The 9,086-nt window shown below is 42.1% G+C and overlaps 1 protein-coding gene across 2 annotated transcripts in view; it reads right to left on the reverse strand.

Annotated features, from left to right (window-relative positions):
- SPIRE1 (spire type actin nucleation factor 1) overlaps nucleotides 1-9,086 on the reverse strand; it is a 165,687-nt gene that overhangs the window by 137,098 nt on the left and 19,503 nt on the right. Inside the window, exon 1 of one of the 2 annotated variants that reach the window (XM_025192599.1) lies at nucleotides 1,430-1,446. The exons of the other annotated variant lie outside the window; for it this stretch is intronic. The gene's annotated coding sequence lies outside the window, so the exon portion shown is untranslated. Of the gene's footprint in view, nucleotides 1-1,429; nucleotides 1,447-9,086 lie in introns of those variants that run through there. 2 annotated transcript variants of the gene reach the window in all.

Consider the following 9,086-nt stretch of genomic DNA (forward strand, 5'->3'; position numbering starts at 1 on the left):
TGGGGAAGTCAGCTGTCGGGCAGGTTATAATGTGTCATAAATCCAATGTCTATATTTAGTCCATGATTTTCAGTATCCAGGAGGTTGATGAAGTCGAGGTCATAGACTCGTCTCTGAGAAGTGTTTTGTAAGTTTCCTGTGAGAATCAGGACTGAGAAATTGGAGAGAGAGTTGTTTTCTTGCGAGAAATGTGCCCTCACAGGTAACTGGGTATTCTGGTCTTTGATCGATTTCCGGTGTGCGTTCATTCTGGTGCGCAATTGTTGTTTGGTCTCTCCTGCATATTTTCCATCAGGGCATTTGGTGCATTGGATGAGATATATTACATTTCTGGAGGTGCAGCTGTAAGATCCGGGAATGCTGATGGTTCTGTTGTGTGGTGTAATGATTGTGGGGGTGGAGATGTGTTGGCAGGTTTTGCATTTCTTGTCATGGCACGGTCTGGATCCATTCGGTGTGTTCAGGGCCTGAGGAAGTTTGCTTCTGGTGATGAAGTTAGCGAAGTTCGGTGCTTGTTTGAAGGGTAGGATGGGTGGTGTTCTGGGAAGATCTCATTGAGAATAGGGTCTCTTTCTAGTATAGGTTGTAACTGTTTGAAGATTTTCCATACTTTTTTCCCCAACTATTTAAGTTGGTCTAATAAAAGATATCAGATTCACCCAAAGAACCTCATCTGCCTATATCCTTAGACCAATACAGCTACCACCTACACCCCTGGATTTTAATGTAGCATTTAATTGCTTCCACTTTTCCCACTTAGCCACTTCAGCTGGCATTGACTCATTCTTGGCTTCTTGCTGCTCTGTTCTTTTCCATATTTATTAGTCTTAACCAACTTGTTTGACTGTCACAAACTTTTCTGGTTACAATGCAAGCTTGCTGTTTTTAAAATTAGATCTTTTCACACCCCCTTGCTTATCTGCATTGGCTTCTTTCTGGCCTTTCTGACCCTTGTATCCCTTGTCTCACCCCTAAAAAACTGCGCTCTGTTGTATCTTACATGCATGTTTTAGGATTTTGGATCTGTTAGAAATTGTGCACAGAGAAGGGGGTTTCCTTCTCTAGCAACACAGGAAGCACAGCCTGCACCTTCAGGTGCCCACAACTTCCCCCATAGTGATTAAGCATGATAAACAAGCTTAACAGCAGACCTGTGCCTTATTTGGTAAAATTGTTTAAAATTGTATTGTGATTGAAGCTTACGCCGCAGGTTGAAGAAGAGTTATGCAGTACTAGTAATCTTCCACTAAAGCTTTGCGCATGTGAAAATCTCATGTAACCAGAGAATATAAATACGTGTGTGAGAGTGCAACCGGGGCCCCTCTGCCAAAAAAACTGGAAAGACCACACCCTCGTCTCCTGCTTATTTGAGTCTCAGCTGGGAAACGAGCCCCGTTGGGGTCAGGAGTATTCACAGGTGTTCCCTTACCAGGTTGGGAGCTTAAGCGAATAATTTCTCCAACAGAGCCTACAATGAGATGAAAGGTAGAGCACCTTCTTCAACACACAATTCGTAGTTGATGGAATGTATTTCTTAAATCACTAAAATTAAATCAAAGAAAAAACATAAAACATGGCTTGAATTTTTGAGCAAGGCATTTATCTGCAACTTTTAGTTTTACAGTCCCAACATGAGGGAAATGGGTCGTCAGAAGACTGGCCATAAGCTATCCTGGAGGGGTTTTATTTGTTTTTAATTTAAATCAGAAAGAAAGTAATATCATAAGCAGTAAAGCACTACCAGTCAATATTTAGGTATAAAATAGTTTTTGGGGTGGAACTCTGCCTGCTAGCCAGACAGCTTAAAAATTTTTCTTTGGAAACAGACTAACAAAATTGCACAGGGTTCTAGATAAAGTAATGTAATTTGAGAATTCATATAGGCTCAAGAGCACTCTCTCTACAGTGTGCAAAACACTAATCATCCACAAAAATAAAAGCCTCAACTGGACAAGTTATTCAAGTCCACGTGTTATTGGAATAATTTTGGGCATCTTTTTGTGAAGATAATAGTAATGCATGAACCTACTTCAAAACAGCCACCCTTGTTTCACACACAGAGGTCTGTACAATAATAAAGAGACTGCATTTGGACTAGAGCAACTGTAACTTTATTTAAGAGCGCTGTATTCAGCGGTACTGCTTGCAGCCACGTGATGTACCGTGTGCTCAGAGCTGTTGTGCGATCCTTAAGTACATGGACTTCCTGGAAACTTCCTAGTGTTACTTTTGTTCCAACAAACAGGGAGTTTGCAGGTAAGTTTCAGTAGGGCAAAACAACTAAGGAATAGCAAGGGTTTGGGTTGTAGCCGTGTTGGTCTAAGGACATAGGCAGACAAGGTTCCTTGGGTGAATTTGATATCTTTTATTAGACCAACCCAAATGGTTGGAGAATAGTTATTAAGCAAGCTTTCGGGTTCAAAAACCCTTCGTCAGGCTAAGGAAGCTTCAGCAGTTGGTGTGTGCTCTTCCTGGATGGAATGAAAAGTAAACAAGCCAGGGGCTGGGCTGGGGAGTCAGTTACCAGGCAGATTATAATGTATCAAAAATCCAATGTCTATGTTTAGTCCATGATCTCTAGTATCCAGCAGGTTGATGAAATGGAGCTCATAGGCTCGTCCCAGCCCAGTCCAGCCCCTGGCTTGTTTACTTTTCATTCCATCCAGGAAGAGCACACACCAACTGCTGAAGCTTCCTTAGCCTGACGAAGGGTTTTTGAACCCGAAAGCTTGCTTAATAACTATTCTCCAACCATTTGGGTTCGTCTAATAAAAGATATCAAATTCACCCAAGGAACCTTGTCTGCCTAAGGAATAGCAAGGAATTTAAGATCAGTAAAAAAAGTCAGTGCAAAATTAATCCTTGTGATTTGTGTGGTGAAGCTGCCAAGTGCTACACACTAAGTGATGATTTCATTTCCAAGCTCTTGGGCTGACATGGGACAAATAGGGAGACAAGCAGTCTCAGTCTAGGCTGGAATGGGAGGGAACATATATTAAGGATAGAGAGTAGAAGTATATTGCAAAAAACAGGGGAGAGGAACATGAAAAACTCTGAAAATCCAGGAAACCTCTCACAACCCTTCCTCTTACGTATTTTTCCACATAAGTTTGGACTTCTTCCTATAACTAGGGGTGCACCAACAGAGATTTTGGGGGCTGATACAGATAACTGATTTTTAAGGAGACATTTCAGCTGATACTGATCCAGTTTCTGATACAGCTGCATGCAGCTGGTAAATCCGTTGTGGTGGAACAGGAGGATGGAGGGAAGGGGTGTTAGGGGTGGGGGCAGATCAAGGCCCCCCAGTGAGGGAGGGGATAGGGGCAGGTGCTGCCCAGCCAGGATGGGGTGTGGGATGGAGCCACAGCTCATCTGGGAGCAGGGGGGTAGCTTCTGCCACTGTGTGCACCTGGATCTGTGTGGGGCAGGGTGTACGGGCTGCAGCTGGAGCTGGGGCTGTGCCAGGTTCTTCTTGGCAGGGGCTACGGAGGGAACTGAAGCCACCCCAAATTTCACCGTAGCCCTACTCCCAGCATTGCCACGTGCCCGGCGCAGCCCTGGCTCAATGCATTGCCTTCACCCATGCGCCAAGAAGAGCCATGGCTGGACTGGGTGTGCAGCAGCGGCGGTACTGGGAGTGAGGCTACAGCTAAATTTGGGGTGGCTGCTGCCCCCTCTGTAGCTGAGGCCCCAGCCCAGCACCTACCAAGAGGAGCCCAGCACAGCCCGAACTCCAGCCCACAGCTGCAGCCCGCCTGCCCCACACAGATCTGGGGGGCACACCCCCCCCCCATGACCTCCTGGGGTGCGTGCAGCTGCCCCCCCTCCAACAAGCTGCAGCTCCGTCCTGTGCCCTGCCCAGGCAGCACCTCCCCCTGTCCCCTTCCCTTCCCTCCTGCCTTGTCTTCCTCCACACCAGATTTACCAGATGCATGCAGCTCTCCACGCTGCCAAGCTGTGCTCCTCGCTGAATGCATACAACAGCATTTATCGGACAAATTATCATCTGCATCGGGCCGATTTCTAATACAGCCAATTTTCTTTATAATTGGTACTGATCCAATATCGAACCGATGCATTGGTGCACCTCTACCTACAACCCCAAAACATAAGAGCCAGTCTACTTCAGTACTCAATGAATGAGTGTATATTAAAAGTAGAAATTAAACTAATAAACCTGCTGGTACATTAGACCAAATTCATTTTGAAGATCATACCTAGAGTTTCTCGTCCCCCCATGAATATTGCATTAATATTTTTGAACAAACTTGCTCTTTCCAGCAGAGAAGAAATACTAGAGAACTCCATTATAAGAGATTTATCTTTCAAGTGGAAATTTGGAACGCTGATGTTAATGTATTTTAATGGTCAGTATTAACTATGCTAGCATATACAGGCTGCATCTATTCTCTGTCTCTTGCTTGTCTTCTAAAAATAGATTGTCGTTTCTAATCCAGTCATGTGGTATAATATCTTTTATTTACATCAGAAGATATGAAAGTGGATTTGTTTTTCTAAGCATAATGTTCTGTACAAGAAGAGAATAAGGTGGTTCGTGTCCTACATTTTGCTTGCTTTGGGGGAAAATTTGTTTTGAGAAAGATTTTCATTAAAAAAAAAAAAAAAGTATGCATCTTACGAATCTTTATGGTCTCCATAAGGTCTGGTAAGCCAGTTAGTGAGGTCCTTGGCCCATGATGCAAAGACAAACATCCTGGTCATGTTTACCTTGAAATATACCTCAGTCATTCTATACCTTTATCCAGTTGCTTTTGGTTCATTGCCAACTCTCACGATAAGTCCCATGTCATTTGGCTTTTTCTTAAATTCATATAATAACTCAGCAACCCTGTCTGGGTTTTTTTGGTTTGTTTAACTAAGGCTTCTTGCTGTTATGTTTATAAAGAAAAGCTTGAAAGTACACCCTATAAGAGCAATGGTTCTCAACCTTTTAGTCTTAAGGCACCTCTCCATAACTTTTCTCAATTTAGTGGCACTCCACAGTACTGGATGAGGTGACATTCACTCAACTAGAAAAAAAAAAAAAAAAAAAAAAATCAGGAAAATCATGGAGGGCTACCTTGCTAAAAAGGTTGAAAAACACTAGTTTAGCTGGTGCCAAGGGAGGGAGACAGTGATGGGACCTCAACTCTGCTGTGCCCTGCTCTTGCCATGCTTTCTATGGCAAGGGTAGTCTCCACAGCTGAGGCTGCTCTCCTGGGGTCATGCATCTCAGCAACTGGAGCCACTGCCCCCACCCCCGCTACCCTGTGGCCCCTTACACTAGCTCTTAGGGGTATATGAGAAACTGCAGGGGTTAGCTAGGTTGAAAAGTGCAGCTCCATCCACATGTCTGCCTGCCCACAGCAGAGTGTGCTGCTCAGAGTGTAGAGATGGAGAGTGCAAGCATGTGGGAGGGTGGGGTAGGACAGCAGCAGCAAGAGCAGTCCCCAAAGATCAGCTGAGGATGATGCTGAGCTACAAGATGCTGCAGTAGACAAGGTAAGGTGAGCAATGGGAAAAGAGTGCTTTACTCCTCACATGCAGGCTGGGTACCGCAGCACCCCTCAAGTAGCACCACAGGGTGCCACGGCACACTAGTTGAGAGTCACCAAGATAAAAGTTTCAAAAACCACAAGGCAAATTTAAAAAAAAAAAAATTACTTTTTTTTTTTTTAAATCAAATCACATGTTTTTAATCACATGCAGGTTTTTTTTAAAGCATCTCACTGGCTAAGTACAGAGAGTTAAAAAACCCAAGACAGAATTGATTCTATCTTCGCAAGTTAGTCTAAGCTGTGTAGACTGAACCAATAAACAAGTGAACAGATATTCACTTTTAATTTCAGAGATGCAGCCACATGCCTGCAGGGCCCAGGCTAGAAGCTAGAGGGTGCTAGAGCATGCATCACTGCTTGGCTGGAGCAAACAGCTTGGGCCAAGGCTAGCCTGCCCACCCTGTGGGGGGGGGGGTTGTGGGGGAGGTGCAAAGCATCATGGGATGCTGGGGGACTCTGAGTTAACTTGAATCTGAAGGGGATCTGGGACATTAGTTCAATAAACTGATTTCACCTAAATCGGTTAAGTCTGATACCACATCCATCCACGTTTATCTTAAGCTGGTTTTGACCATTTTGAAAGTGGTTTATGTGCGCTAAACTTCTGTTGTGTTACAGACTTGAACTGGTTTCCAATCACTTATACTGGTTTATGTGCACATTCTGTCCCTAGTCTCCATGTCAAATGCTTGGGGTTGGTAATAACCTTTTCCGAGTTCTCCCAGTTCTATTAGATTTAGGTTGACTATAAGAAAAAATAACCTTATGGTGGTGAAAACACTGTGATGGAGATATTATGGATTTTCCTTTATTACAGGCTTTACAGAACAGGTTAACTAAATATCTGCTGGTCACAGTCTAGATCCCTGAAAAACAGAGCTGGGTAGGACATGATCTCAAGCTACTCTCCAGATCCATAATTTTATGATCCAAGTCTACTTTCTTATTTATTATAAAAACTTAATTTCATATGTCTAACACTGGCATATTTTCTGGATATGCTATGCATCATACTGGGGTATACAGGTTGACATCTCTCTACAAATACGTATTTAAAACATATATCTAAATAGCAAGCTTTAAGATGCATCAAGTAATACCATACCATCCCTTTACTATAGTAATCCTCCTTACCCCATCATTTAGTTATAAACCAAACACAAAACCATTGACAATTACTTCAAACATATAATCAACAAAAAGGTTTTATCAGTAATGATGATTAATACAATACTCTCTCCAAGTCAACATAATTTAACAAGACTAAGTCAAACAATGCCCATTATCAAACCCAAGTTTCATGCCCCGCACTCTCACAGACAGGACAGCCAGCTAAATCACAGGCTTCCAGCTTTAACTAGCTCTATTACAATCTTCTGTTTTAGTTTGTTCAAATGACAAACCATAAGAAAGATGTACCTTTCTTTTAAGAACACTAAACTAACCTTCCCTCATTTTGTTTCAGCTAATTAGTTATTCTCATTTCCTCAGACAGAACAGAAAAATGGTTACTACATCTGAAAGCTCTTGTAAAAAACATATTTTTTATAATAACTTTAAACTATTTTGAGGGATGAGGATATGAGGGATGAGGCTGAGGATGTTGGAAGCCAGTATGAGGTACTGGCTTGCAACATCCACCTAATTCAAGAACACAAAAGACAATAATTTGATAACCATCAAAAGACTGGATTCATACTCCATACTATTCCCTACTATATGCAGAGAGGTAGTATTAGAACGTAGGTACTACTGCAGAAGAAAAAAAAAACTAGATTTCAAAGTGGTAATAACTATATAAGTACAAATCAAATAAAATCTCTTGGTATGATCTACATATACTTCATCCTGCCTCAGTACAAGACAGGACCAAAAGAAGGTCCCTTCCAACCTTACATTTCCATGAGTAATTCAGCTTGAGGCAACTGAAGGCACCAAAGCCATTATCACTGGGTACATGGGATGTCATAAGACTTAAAAACAAGAATATCTCTACTGTTCTGATTAGACTGCAATATTTTGGTATTTTCATTCTTCTTTTTAATTTCTATTTCTAGCTAGTTTTGTATAATATTCATGTCTCCTCCTCCTGTTTAGAAAAACATGGATGGATAAAAGCTGCTTTTATCCCCTTACAGCAATCTGATTTTTAAAGAAGACTGTTTAGACTAGTGGTTTTCAGCCTCACTAGACTTAAGGGACCCCTTGTTAGACTCAACACACCCATCAGAAATGCCAACTCTTAGCTATCAGTCATTTTTTGACTACAGAAAAATAGAGCAATTCTCGTCACAAAGAAATTAGAAAGACAGCAGGGCAACATATTTTAACAATGAATTCCTGTATAAAATCTATGGGTTTATCTTGTGAACCGTGTTTGCACACCTAGCAGTGCTAACATTGCTGTGTCATCCTGGTTGAGAAGCACTGCTTTAGACACTATTTTACAGTGAAATCACCGAAAACCTGGGTTTTTTTCTTGCTTGTATTATAAACTTTGCAAGGCAAAAATAACTGATGGATTCTATCAAAAAGGTTATATATAAAATAATATTATTTGAATTCTTATATCCTACATACTTTCTCAAACTATTCACGGAAGCAATTATGATTTGGTTTAATGATCATGCACTAGTAATCAAAGGGCAGCAATGAGAACTCCACCTATATTACTTCCTTGCCAAAGTGTTCATTTCAGAGAGAGAGAGAGAGAGAGAGAGAGAGAGAGAGAGAGACTGAGCTGTTACAGTTTTAAAACTGTTGTCAAAAGGTTCTCTGTTTTGAGTTTAGAAACAGGAAAGCAAATCTGTCTGACTGACAGTGTCTGCTACAAATCCTTCTATGGGTACCAATACTGGGTGAGGTGACATTCACTCAACTAGAATAAAAATCAGGAAAATCATGGAGGGCTACCTTGCTAAAAAGGTTGAAAAACACTAATCTAGCTGGTAGTAACTATGGGTCAGTATTGTAAACTATCTGGGAACAATAGGGAAGGGAAAGGTAGTTTCCAATGCCACAAATACTGCTATTCATTTTTTCTACTATTTTCTATTTAGTAGAAAATAGTAGAAAATCTCAATATCTCAATAAGATTCTTTAAAACAGGAGAGAAATCTAGGCCCAATGCTCCCAACATCCTTTTTAAAGAGGAATTTATATGAGTGAAATCGGTTTAATTATCTCAGGCTGCCTGGATTTAAGGCATTACACCCTCACCCTGCCCATTCTGCTTTGTTTCTAACAGTTTCACCTCAGGATAGAAAAGTGGTAGGAGTTTGGCTTGGAGAGGCTATATGTTTAGCTGGTCTTATAGAGCAGTGTTTCTCAACCTGTGGGTCTCAAGAGTATTTCAAAGGGTCATGAGTTGCGGCAGGGCAGAGGGGCAGTGGGAAGGTGCCTGCCCCTTCAAGCAGGGGAAACAGGGTAGGAGAGAGCTGTGTGGTCGGGCTGGTAGCACTGGGGCTGGTGCCCATGCTCGCAGGGGGGGAGCAGCCAGGAGACACTGCTCGGGGGCTGGAGGGG

The sequence above is a fragment of the Alligator sinensis genome, unplaced genomic scaffold (genome assembly GCF_000455745.1).
Source record: "Alligator sinensis unplaced genomic scaffold, ASM45574v1 scaffold1143_1, whole genome shotgun sequence".
NCBI classification, from domain to species: Eukaryota; Metazoa; Chordata; order Crocodylia; family Alligatoridae; genus Alligator; species Alligator sinensis.